This window comes from Salmo salar, chromosome 18 (assembly GCF_965601325.2).
Source record: "Salmo salar chromosome 18, fSalSal1, whole genome shotgun sequence".
Taxonomy (NCBI): domain Eukaryota; kingdom Metazoa; phylum Chordata; class Actinopteri; order Salmoniformes; family Salmonidae; genus Salmo; species Salmo salar.
Window position 1 is genome coordinate 84737425 of NC_138308.1, and position 12346 is coordinate 84749770.

At 42.2% G+C, this 12346-nt stretch overlaps 1 long non-coding RNA gene across 1 annotated transcript; it reads right to left on the reverse strand.

Moving 5' to 3' along the window:
• Positions 1-351: 351 nt before the first annotated feature.
• Positions 352-12313, reverse strand: LOC106577999 (uncharacterized). The gene is made up of 3 exons (XR_001322254.2): positions 12174-12313; positions 1336-1431; positions 352-829 (listed from the first exon to the last, which is right to left on the reverse strand). It is a non-coding gene; the product is annotated as an uncharacterized LOC106577999 (long non-coding RNA).
• Between the last annotated feature and the right edge of the window lie 33 nt (positions 12314-12346).

The following is a 12346-nucleotide window of genomic DNA, read 5'->3' on the forward strand; positions in this document are numbered from 1 at the left end:
GCCTGTCTTTTCTTGAGAGCCAGTTCTGCCTACTGTGGCCTCTCTCAATAGCAAGGCTATGCTCACTGAGTCTGTACATAGTCAAAGCTTGTCACAGTGTCACAGTTGTCAGGTATTCTGCCACTGTGTACTCTCTGTTTAGGGCCAAATAGCATTCTAGTTTACTCTGTTTTTTTGTTAATTCTCTCTCTCTCAGACACACACACAACAATAACAACATACTTATTTAATCTCCAGGGTTAGGGTCAAACAGAATATGTTAATACCATGTTTCAGTGTAGTGAAATAGTGTTTCAGATGGACTGTGTGTGTCCCTATAATGCAGTTACCACAGCTACAAAGCTAAGAACATTCTTGCTGTGAATATATTTTATTTGTTTGATCAAATAAATGCTTTCTTTACATTATCTTCAATCAGAACAAAAATAAAGATGTGTCATTACATATTGCACATGTAATGTAAATTCAATATAGCACGGACATTATTCGTTAGCTATTCATGTATAATGCAAAGATTACTTTTCTTACATTGGCTGTAAAGACACATATGCAAGGTGCAATGGATAGCCTTCTCACACCGGCTCTCTACTCACATGGGGAAGAGCAGAAAGCCATTGAATGTGGTCAATAGTTCCTCACCAAGAATGTGAGTGTGACTGATGAGGGTCATCCAGACCTGATATCTGACCTCCATGGACACCATGAACCCGTTGCTCGCTATGTCATCACTGGAGTTGTGATCATATCCAATAGCTGCTCCATCCTTCATCACATTCATTCGAATGGTTTTTCTCTTGAAGCAGTCCTTCAACTGGAGCTGTAAAGATCCCTGTGACAGAGAGAGAGAGAGAGAGAGAGAGAGAGAGAGCGAGAGAGAAAGAGAGAGAGAGCGCGAGGGGGAGGGGGAGAGTGGGAGGAAAGCGAGGGAGAGAGAGAGGGAGGGACAGAGAGAGAGAGCAAGGGAGAGAGGAGAGCGAGGGAGAGAGAGGAAAGACAAATGTGGATAAGGGAAAGCATATGTTTTATAAAAATAACAATGAGAGAAAATGTCACAAAACATTAAAGTACCTGTGTTTGTGTTGTATCCGTTGCCAATGTCTATATTGACTTTTTTCTAGACTAATATGATTGTGGTGTCATGTGGCCCAAGAGTTTCACCTTAAAGTCAAACTGAAAAAGCTACCTTGGTAGGTATAAGAGACAAGAACAGGAAACAAAACATGTTTGTAGCTTACTGGTACCTACTGTTCACAAGGAGAAGACAACTTCACAAATAAGACTATTTAACATTTTCAGCACATTTTAATTTTGAAATTATAATAATGGAAACCATACTTCACATTTTCGTCATCTTGTCTTTCTGCAGCTGGTCTATCTCGTTCTCTACAGCTTTCATCTGGTTCTCTACAGCTTTCAACGTTGATGCTTGAGCTGTAATCAAATTAACAGCAAAGGTCAATAACTTTTCAACCTTATTATTTATTTAACCTTTATATAACTAGGCAAGTCAGTTAATTAAGAACAAATTCTTATTTACAATGACAGTCTACCCCGGCCAAACCCGGACGATGCTTGGCCAATTTTTGCTGCCCTATGGGGACTCCCAATCACAGCTGGATGTGATTCCGCCTGGATTCGAACCAGAGACTGTAGTGACAGCTCTTGCATTGAGATGCAGTGCCTTAGACCGCTGCGCCACTTGGTAAGAAAGCTCAGCAATGCAACCGCAAAAACTGCCGTTCTGTAATCACTGTTTTTTGTTATTGTTGTTGCGGTGTCTCATCTCCTTTCTTTTATACTTTTGTGGAGTTGCTGAGTTTGTAAATGTTCCTGTAAAATTATATTTGATCTATTTATTTTAAAAAATGTAGAAGGTGGATGTCCATTAAAAAACATCTTAGATGAGGAGAAAGTCAGGAAGGTAATCAGCGATTTCTGCAAAGTAATGCTAACTTGTTTTTCTCGTAACACATCTTTAAGGCTCACATCTTAAATAAAACAACTTCATTCAATTCATTTTAATACAAATAACTTTAAATTCCTGAGAAGGAACTTCCTCAAACCCCAAAGACATTCAGCTTAATACACCAACCATACTGCATTTAAAGTCTCTGTCAGTATTGTGGTCCCAAACAGAACATCATATGAGCCATTTGGGTTGAGAGAGGGAGAAAGCTGAGAGTGGTGAGTGGGCCTGGATCATTACCATTGAGTTGTTTCCTGTTGTTTTTCCCTTTCTGTGGAACTACAGATGCAGGATCTTAATTTGATCACTCTTATGTTGCTGAGAATTTTCCTGCACAGCAGGAAACGCAAACGTATAGTGTATTTAGTTTACAAAATGCCTCTAAAGTTTGTAATTTCCACTTTGCAATTCCATACTTGATTTGCCCTAACAAAAAATACATCAACTCCCTACAAAAATGTCCATTCATTTTAATCCACATAATAATTCACATTTCCTGTTGCTGCAGGATTATTTTCCTTCTTTAGCAAACTGGCTCAAATTAAGATCCTACATATATACATTAACCCTGTTTCTCTGTAACAAGGACAGCAGGAACAGAGTGCAGCACGGAGAGGTTAAATGGCGACGGGGTAGGATGGAGCCGAGGGAGGTGGGCAAGAGGTGGTGGCGGGGTTAAGATAAACAGATTAAAAGGAGCCTGCAGCTGATCAGGGACATCAGAGAACGAGGGGAGCAAAGCAATCAGTCTGAAACACCACATCCAGAACATCATCAATAATCATTTGAGGAAGAGGAGGCAATATTCTGAAGATCTAAGAAACCATCAGGGCAAAAACACCAGGAGAGAGAGCGAGAGAGAAATGACCAAGACGGGAAAATTAGGAGTCAGTTAAACGGATTAAACTGGGACCTTGCAACAAGATCAGGGATCAAGTGCAGCAAAGCTCTGAGAGTAAGAGAAGAGGCAATATTCAAACACAATGATGATGAAGGTGATTGTCACGCTTAGGCCCAAAGTCCTGGTGATCATCATGTGGAACAAGGAATCGGAATTCACTGACTTTGAGTTTGCTGTGATCATCTGAAGGACGGAACAAGAGAGAGAGTTTGTGAGTGTAATGTTTACTGTACATTTGTTGTTGTATATTTCTCTTCAGCTTTTTATCTACTGCACTTGCTTTGGCAATGTAAACATGTTTTACATTGGGAGGATATCTGCTGGAATGTAGGACCCTGAAAGACTGGGATGGAGGGACATTGTGAACAGCTGGAATGAGATTTCTGACTATTCATTTGGCAGAAGAAGGACATGTTGTTATGAGGCTGGGTTAGATGGAAACATACATCATCAGTCAGACTGAAACAGGACTCTTCTTTGTTAGACAGAAGTCTAACAACAGCTCCAATCTCATCATCACTACACTATAATTGACTACAGCCCTGTCCAGCAGACAGACCTGGGTTCAAATAGTATTCAAAATATTTCAAAATGCCTTGAGTGTTGGATTAATCTGGAGTGACAGACGGGCGGGGTGGATGATTTTCACTTTTGGGAATGTTACATTGGTTCCATTGTGCCAGGTAAAGCTTGATCAAGCACAGCGGAAGATTTGTACGATTTCTAATATTGTTTGAACCAATGTCTGGTGGATCAATACTGTGTGAGGACTGTTATTTGATCGGCACACATTCAGATAATGAAGTGGGAGTGGGGAGGTTGGGGAAATGAACAACATGGACATATGGATGGACTGCTCAAAAAGCTACCAGTTGAATAATTGATCAACGGTTTGATGTTTTTTAAAGTCCTGCACATGATTTTTAAAGCCAAGCACGGATGCACGCACACACACACACACACACTACTCGTTAGATATTGCTGCACTGTCGGAACTAGACGCACAAGCACTTTGCTACACTCGCAATAACATCTGCTAACCATGTGTATGTGACCAATAAAAATGTATTTGAAGCACAGTGCTTGCTTCTCAGTGCCAAAACAATTCCTATATTGTTCCATTCTGCACTTCAAGTGGCCTAGTTCCTGGTTCAACAGTTGGTCTGCGATATCCTTATCAACCAAATAAATAAAACACCTTTTATTTCCCTGCTCTAAAGCCAACGGCTGTTCCTGTATTTCATTGTGTGGTTAAGTAAGCTATGGTACCTTGTCAAATTGGACTGTTGAGTTGATGATAATGTATTATTTTCTTGACTGTAACTAACACGACTCATTTGTTGACATTAAGATTTATACACTGACTTGGCAAACTGCGCTCCAAACTGAACTGGCATGTTTTCCATGGGGAGTTTCCACGGTTGACTTTCAAACCATTTCCTGTGAATGATATTTGACCTGTCTATGTCATAGTGACCTGTGTGGGTTGGGACACTCCTCTAAAAACCACCTTCTGACACATGGTCAAGGTCACTGTATTCATTTTGATGGGATGTTGAACGGTTCGAAGGATTTAGGCTGCACATGGTTTCCACTATCTGTATGTCCTACGCTTCAAGGTTCGATCACGTTAACTGCCTGCAAATTCTAATGCATAAATATGTCTCATGGATGTCACTGTTAAAATGAAGGATGGCTAAGGCAGTCTATTTCCCAATCCAAATCGACCCCTAAGCCCTTTCAACCGAATCGTGGCTGCTTGAGGCTGATAAGACCAGCTGAATGGTCCTTGTGAGTTTACAACTGTAAATGACTGTGTGTTAGATGTTTTTTATTGCATTCAATTTTTTGGGAGAACTGAAATGATGTCTCATCAGATGCTGCTGTTGACTGGAGTTGGAGGTAACTTGAGGGAGACTGGGAGAGGAGGGTGTTTGTGGTGCATCATGCCAACAGAAATGAGTCTGTGGTGTGTCACTGTAACTTAATGAGGATCTGTGTGTGTGTGTGTGTGTGTGTGTGTGTGTGTGTGTGTGTGTGTGTGTGTGTGTGTGTGTGTGTGTGTGTGTGTGTGTGTGTGTTGTGTGTGTGAGAGAGAGCGAGTGAGAGACCGAGAGAGAGCGCAACACAATTAGACCCAACCAAATCATGATAAAACAAAAAGATAATTACTTGACAAATTGGCAAGAATTAACCAAAAAAACAGAACAAACTGGAATGCTATTTCGACCTAAACAGAGTACACAGTGGCAGAATACCTGACCACTGTGACTGACCCAAAATGTAAAAAAAGCTTTGACTATGTGCAGACTCAGCATAGACTTGCTATTGAGAGGCCGTCATAGGCAGACCTGGCTCGAGAGAAGACAGGCAATGTGCACACCACCCACAAAATAAGGTAGAAACTAGAGGTTGAACGATTATGATTTTTTAACGCCGATACCGATTATTGGAGGACCCCAAAAAAAAGCCAATGCCGATTAATCGGCCGATTCTTTTTATTTATTTGTAATACTGACAATTACAACAATACTGAATGAACACTTATTTTAACTTAATATAATACATCAATAAAATCAATTTAGCCTCAAATAAATAATGAAACATGTTCAATTTGGTTTAAATAATGCAAAAACAAAGTGTTGGAGAAGAAAGTAAAAGTGCAATATGTGCCATGTAAGAAAGCTAACGTTTAACTTCCTTGCTCAGAACATGAGAACATATGAAAGCTGGTGGTTCCTTTTAACATGAGTCTTCAATATTCCCAAGTAAAAAGTTTTAGGTTGTAGTTATTATAGGAATTATAGGACTATTTCTCTCTATATGATTTGTATTTCATATACCTTTGACTATTGGATGTTCTTATAGGCACTTTAGTATTGTCAGTGTAAGAGTATAGCTTCCGTCCCTCTCCTCGCTCCTACCTGGGCTCGAACCAGGAACACATCGACAACAGCCACCCTCGAAGCAGCGTTACCCATAAGGAGCAAGAGGAACAACTACTCCAAGTCTCAGAGCGAGTGACATTTGAAACTCTATTAGCGTGCACCCCGCTAACTAGCTAGCCATTTCACATCAGTTACACCAGCATAATCTTGGGAGTTGATAGGCTTGAAGTCATAAACAGCGCAATGCTTGAAGTACAGCGAAGAGCTGCTGGCAAAACGCACGAAAGTGCTGTTTGAATGAATGCTTACGAGCCTGCTGCTGCCTACCACCGCTCAGTCAGACTACTCTATCAAATCATAGACTTAATTATAATATAATAAACACGCAGAAATACGAGCCTTAGGTCATTAATATGGTCGAATCCGGAAACTATAATCTCGTAAACAAAACGTTTTTTCTTTCAGTGAAATACGGAACTGTTCCGTATTTTATCTAACGGGTGGCATCCTTAAGTCTAAATATTCCTGTTACATTGCACAACCTTCAATATTATGTCATAATTACGTACAATTCTGGCAAATTAATTCGCAACGAGCCAGGCGGCCCAAACTGTTGCATATACCCTGACTCTGCGAGCAATGAACGCAAGAGAAGTGACAGAATTTCACCTGGTTAATATTGCCTGCTAACCTGGATTTCTTTTAGCTAAATATGCAGGTTTAAAAATATATACTTCTGTGTATTGATTTTAAGAAAGGCATTGATGTTTATGGTTAGGTACAGTTGTGCAACGATTGTGCTTTTTTTGCAAATGCGCTTTTGTTAAATCATCTCCCATTTGGCGAAGTTGGCTGTCTTTGTTAGGAAGAAATAGTCTTCACACAGTTCGCAACGAGCCAGGCGGCCCAAACTGCTGCATATACCCTGACTCTGTTGCAAGAGGTGACACATTTTCCCTAGTTAAAAGAAATTCATGTTAGCAGGCAATATTAACTAAATATGCAGGTTTAAAAATATATACTTGTGTATTGATTTTAAGAAAGACATTGATTTTTATGGTTAGGTACACGTTGGAGCAATGACAGTCCTTTTTCGCAAATGCGCACCGCATTGATTATATGCAACGCAGGACAGGCTAGATAAACTAGTAATATCATCAACCATGTGTAGTTAACTAGTGATTATGATTGATTGATTGTTTTTTATAAGATAAGTTTAATGCTAGCTAGCAACTTACCTTGGCTTCTTACTGCATTCGCGTAACAGGCAGGCTCCTTGTGGAGTGCAATGTAAAGCAGGTGGTTAGAGCGTTGGACTAGTTAACCGTAAGGTTGCAAGATTGAATCCCCGAGCTGACAAGGTAAAAGTCTATCGTTCTGCCCCTGAACAAGGCAGTTAACCCGCCGTTCCTAGCCCGTCATTGAAAATAAGAATGTGTACTTAACTGACTTGCCTAGTTAAATATATATATATAAAAATTATAAAAATAATTAAAAAACGGCAAATCGGTGTCCAAAAATTCCGATTACCGATTGTTATGACAACTTGAAATCGGCCCTAATTAATCGGCCATTCCGATTAATCGCTCGACCTCTAGTAGAAACTGAGCTGTACTTCCTAACCTCCTGCCAAATGTATGACTATAAGAGACACATATTTCCCTCAGATTACAGACCCACAAAGAATTCAAAAACAAATCCAATTTTGATAAACTCCCATATCTGTTGGGTGAAAAATCACAGTGTGCCATCACAGCAGCAAGATATGTGACTTTCTACCATAAGAAAAGTTGCCTGGCTACCCAGACTCCTTGCTCCGGCCACAGACATTAGTTTCTTCTCTGCAGTGAGTCTGGATCTGAGTTCCTCCCTGACCCTTCACCGAATTCAAACCCATTCGGGGCCATCTGATTTGTCCATAAACTGTTAGGTTGGGCCAGAGCCAGACCACACGTGGAAACATCAGTGACTAGATCAATAAAAAAGTGGTCAGATGAAGCAGATGCAAAGCTACAGGACTGTTTTTCTAGCACAGACTGGAATATGTTCCGGGATTCCTCTAATGGCATTGAGGAGTAAACCACATCTGTCATTGGCTTCATCAATAAGTGCATCGATGACGTCGTCCTCACATTGACTGTACGTACATACCCCAACCAGAAGCCATGGATTACAGGCAACATCCGCACTGAGCTAAAGGCTAGAACTGCCGCTTTCAAAGAGCGGGACTCTAACCCGGAAGCTTATAAGAAATCCCGCTATGCCCTCCGATGAACCATCAAACAGGCAAGGCGTCAATACCGGACAAAGATTGAGTCATACTACACCGGCTCTAACGCTCGTCGGATGTGGCAGGTCCTGCAAACTATTACAGACTACAAAGGGAAGCACAGCCGAGAGCTGCCCAGTGACACGAGCCTACCCGACGAGCTAAACTACTTCTATGCTCGCTTTGAGGCAAATAACACTGAAACATGCATGAGAGTACCAGCTGTACCGTAAGACTGTGTGATCACACTCTCCACAGCCGATGTGAGTAAGACCTTTAGACAGGTCCACATTCACAAGGCTGCAGGGCCAGACGGATTACCAGGACATGTACTCCGAGCATGCGCTTACCAACTAGCAGACTCAGACTCGATCCCTGTCCGAGTCTGTAATACCAACATGTTTAAGCAGACCACCATAGTGCCTGTGCCCAAGAACACTAAGGTAACCTGCCTAAATGACTACCGACCCGTAGCACTCACGTCTGTAGACATGAAGTGCTTTGAAAGGCTGGTCATGGCTCATATCAACAACATCATCCCAGAAACCCTAGACCCACTCCAATTTGCATACCGCCCCAACCGATCCACAGACGATGCAGTCTCTAGTGCACTCCACACCGCCCTTTCCCACCTGGACAAAAGGAACACCTATGTGAGAATGCTATTCATTGACAACAGCTCAGCGTTCAACACCATAATGCCCCCAAAGCTCATCACTAAGCTAAGGACCCTGGGACTAAACACCTCCCTCTTCAACTGGATCCTGGACTTCCTGACGGGACACCCCCACGTGGTAAGGGTAAGTAACAACACATCCACCACGTTGATCCTCAACACAGGGGCCCCTCAGGGGTGCGTGTTCAGCCCCCTCCTGTACTCCCTGTTCACTCATGACTGAACGGCCAGGCACGACTCCAACACCATCATTAAATTTGCCAATGACACAACAGTGGTAGGCCTGATCACCGACAACAACCAGAGAGTCTATAGGGAGGAGGTCAGAGACCTGGCCATGTGGTGCCAGGACAACAACCTCTCCCTCAACGTGATCAAGACAAAAGAGATGATTTTGGACTACTGAAAAAAGAGGACCGAGCACGCCCCCATTCTCATCGATGGAGCAGGTTGAGAGCTTCAAGTTCCTTGGTGTCCACATCAACAAACTAACATGGTCCAAGCACACCATGACAGTCATGAAGCGGACACGACAAAACCTATTCCCCCTCAGGAGACTGAAAAGATTTGGCATGGGTCCTCAAAAGGTTCTACAGATGCACCATTGAGAGCATCCTGACTGGTTGCATCACTGCCTGGTATGGCAACAGAGGGTAGTGAGAACAGCCCAGTACATCACTGGGGCCAAGCTTCCTGCCATCCAGGAACTCTATACCAGGCGGTGTCAGAGGAAGGCCCTAAAAATTGTCAGAGACTCCAGCCACCCTAGTCATAGACTGTTCTCTCTGCTCCCACACGGCAAGCGGTACCGGAGCACCAAGTCTAGGTCCAAGCGGCTTCTAAACAGCTTCTACACCTAAGCAATAACACTCCTGAACGTCTAGTCAAATGGCTACCCAGACTATTCGCACCCCCCCCCCCCCTCCACACCACTGCCACTCTCTGTTGTCATCTATGCATAGTCACTTTAATTAACTCTACCTACATGTACATACTACCTCAACTAACCGGTGCCCCTGCACATTGACTCTGTACCGGCACCCACCTGTATAAATTGTTATTTTTTTACTGCTGCTCTTTAATTACTTGTTACTTTTATCTCTTATTCTTAATCATATTTTTTGAAACTGCACTGTTGGTTAGGGGCTTGTAAGTAAGCATTTCACTGTAAGGTCTACACCTGTTGTATTCGGAGCATGTGACTAATACAATTTGATTTGATTTGATTTAAAGCAGCGGTTTGAATGTCTCATTGGCTTACATACTTTTATTGGTTAGAGATGATCCAATCGCTGATGACATTGTTTTGTTCAACGCCCCTCGTCACCACAAACAACTTAAAGACACTACACATACAATTTCTCAGAATTCCTCCTCTATGTGGAAGCTAGGTGAATTGCAACAACACTGGGCTACATTCAAAACAAATCTCTCCTCCCCCACATCCCATTTTCAGAGTGGCGCAGCGGTCTAAGGCACTGCATCTCTGTGCTACAGGCGTCACTACAGACACCCTGGTTCAAATCCAAGCTGTAGCACAACTGGCCGTGATTGGGAGTCCCATAGAGCGGCGCACAATTGGCCCAGCATCGTTTGGGTTTGGCCGGTGTAGACCGTCATTGTAAATAAGAATTTGTTCTTAACTTTAACTGACTTGTCTAGATAAAAAAAAAAAAAATTCTAAGTCCCTGTGACATGGCGGAGACTCGCGCTTCAGCCCTTTACTTTTGCTTCACCAGCTTCAAACAGCTGTGAAATGATATTTTCGGTGAAAAATATTTCACAGTGATTTAGATGGTAAAATGATTACCTATACTATTCAGTGCTTTTCCCCCCAACACAAACTGAAATTAAGAAGAATCTTTGCAACCAGGTAATGACAGAGCACTTTCTACATTGGCAGCTTGACCCAATTTCCACTAGATAACACAGCCAAAAAGTCAAAACAGCTTTCCCATTTTGACAACACATGTCACTCCGGTGGGAGGAATCAATAGGTGAATATCACAGCCAATCACAACAATGGGTAAGTAATACTGTGAAACACTATCATTCCACTATTACTGCAGAGACGCTACATGACCAAAAGTATGTGGACACCTGCTCGTCGAACATCTTCCAAAATCATGAGCATTTTAAGATTTGCCTTCACTGGAACTAAGGGGCCTGGCTAGAACCATGACAAACATCCCCAGATCATTATTCCTCCTTCACCAAACTTTACAGTTGGCACTATGTATTGGGGCAGGTAGAGTTCTCCTGGTATCTGCCAAACCCAGATTTGTCCGTTGGATTGCCAGATGGCGAAGCATGATTTATCACTCTAGAGAACGCTTTTCCACTGATCCAGAGTCCAATGGTGGTGAGCTTTACACCACTCCAGCTGACGCTTGGCATTGCACATGGTAATCTTAGGCTAGTGTGCAGCTGCTTGGCCATGGAAACCCATTTAACAAAGCTCCCGATGAACAGTTCTTAAGCTGACGTTGCTTCCAGAAGCAGTTTGGAAGTCGGTAGTGAGTGTTGCAACCGAGGATAGATGATTTTTACGCACCACACGCTTTCAGTGGTCCCGTTTTGTGAGATTACTACCTCGTGGCTGAGCCGATGTTGCTCCTAGACGTTTCCACTTCACAATAACAGCACTTACAGTTGACCGGGGCAGTTGTAGCAGGGCAGAAATTTGACAAACTGACTTGTTGGAAAGGTGGCATCCTATGACGGTGGCACGTTGAAAGTCACTGAGCTCTTCAGTTAGGCCATTCTACTGACAATGTTTGTCTATGGAGATTGCATGGCGGTATACTCAATTTTATACACCTGTCAGCAACGGGTGTGCCTGAAATAGCTGAATCAACTCATTTATTGGGGTTTCCACATACTTTGTATATATAGTGTATATTATGGACGTTTTCTGAAATTGCAATGTAAAAATGTAAAATTAAATCCTGTGTAGCACCTTTAGAAATTGTGGAATTCTCAGACTTGTATGTATGTAGTGCACGACAGTGCAGTGGAAGAATTGTGTGAGTTGTCAAGCTACAAGAAAATGGCAACCAGTGAGGCACAAACGCCACTGTATATACAACCCAAATGTATCTGTTTGTTTTCCGTTTTGTAATTCAACTATTTGAATATTGTTACAACACTGTACACAGTTTTTTAGTGTAATGTTTACTGTTAGTTTATTTCACCTTTGTTTATTATCCATTTCCCTTGATTAGGCAATGTAAACATATGTGAATTGAGAGAGAAAAATGTATTGGATACCCAACTTGTCACACCCCAATCACATAAAATCTAACAAAACAAAAAGTTCCCCCAAAAATAGCATTATGTCTCCAAGGATCGAAAAGTTTAGTAGCCTTCAGTTAATCCGTTTATCTCAAACCATTCCGACACAACACCTCTGCACTAAGCTTTCCAGGATCCAAACACCATTCCCTGCCTCGCTTTCCTACCCGGTAGCTTACCCCTTTGACATCCTTCACAAAAACATCCTTTGCCATTTCTCTCTGTTTTACTTTGAGTTGTGTATATTTGTTCTTTTGGCACATCCCCAATAGCACTGTTTTTCGCATCATCGTATCTACCTCAAAGCTGTAACCAGAACCTTGGAATGCGTGGGCGTTTTGTTGCACAAGCT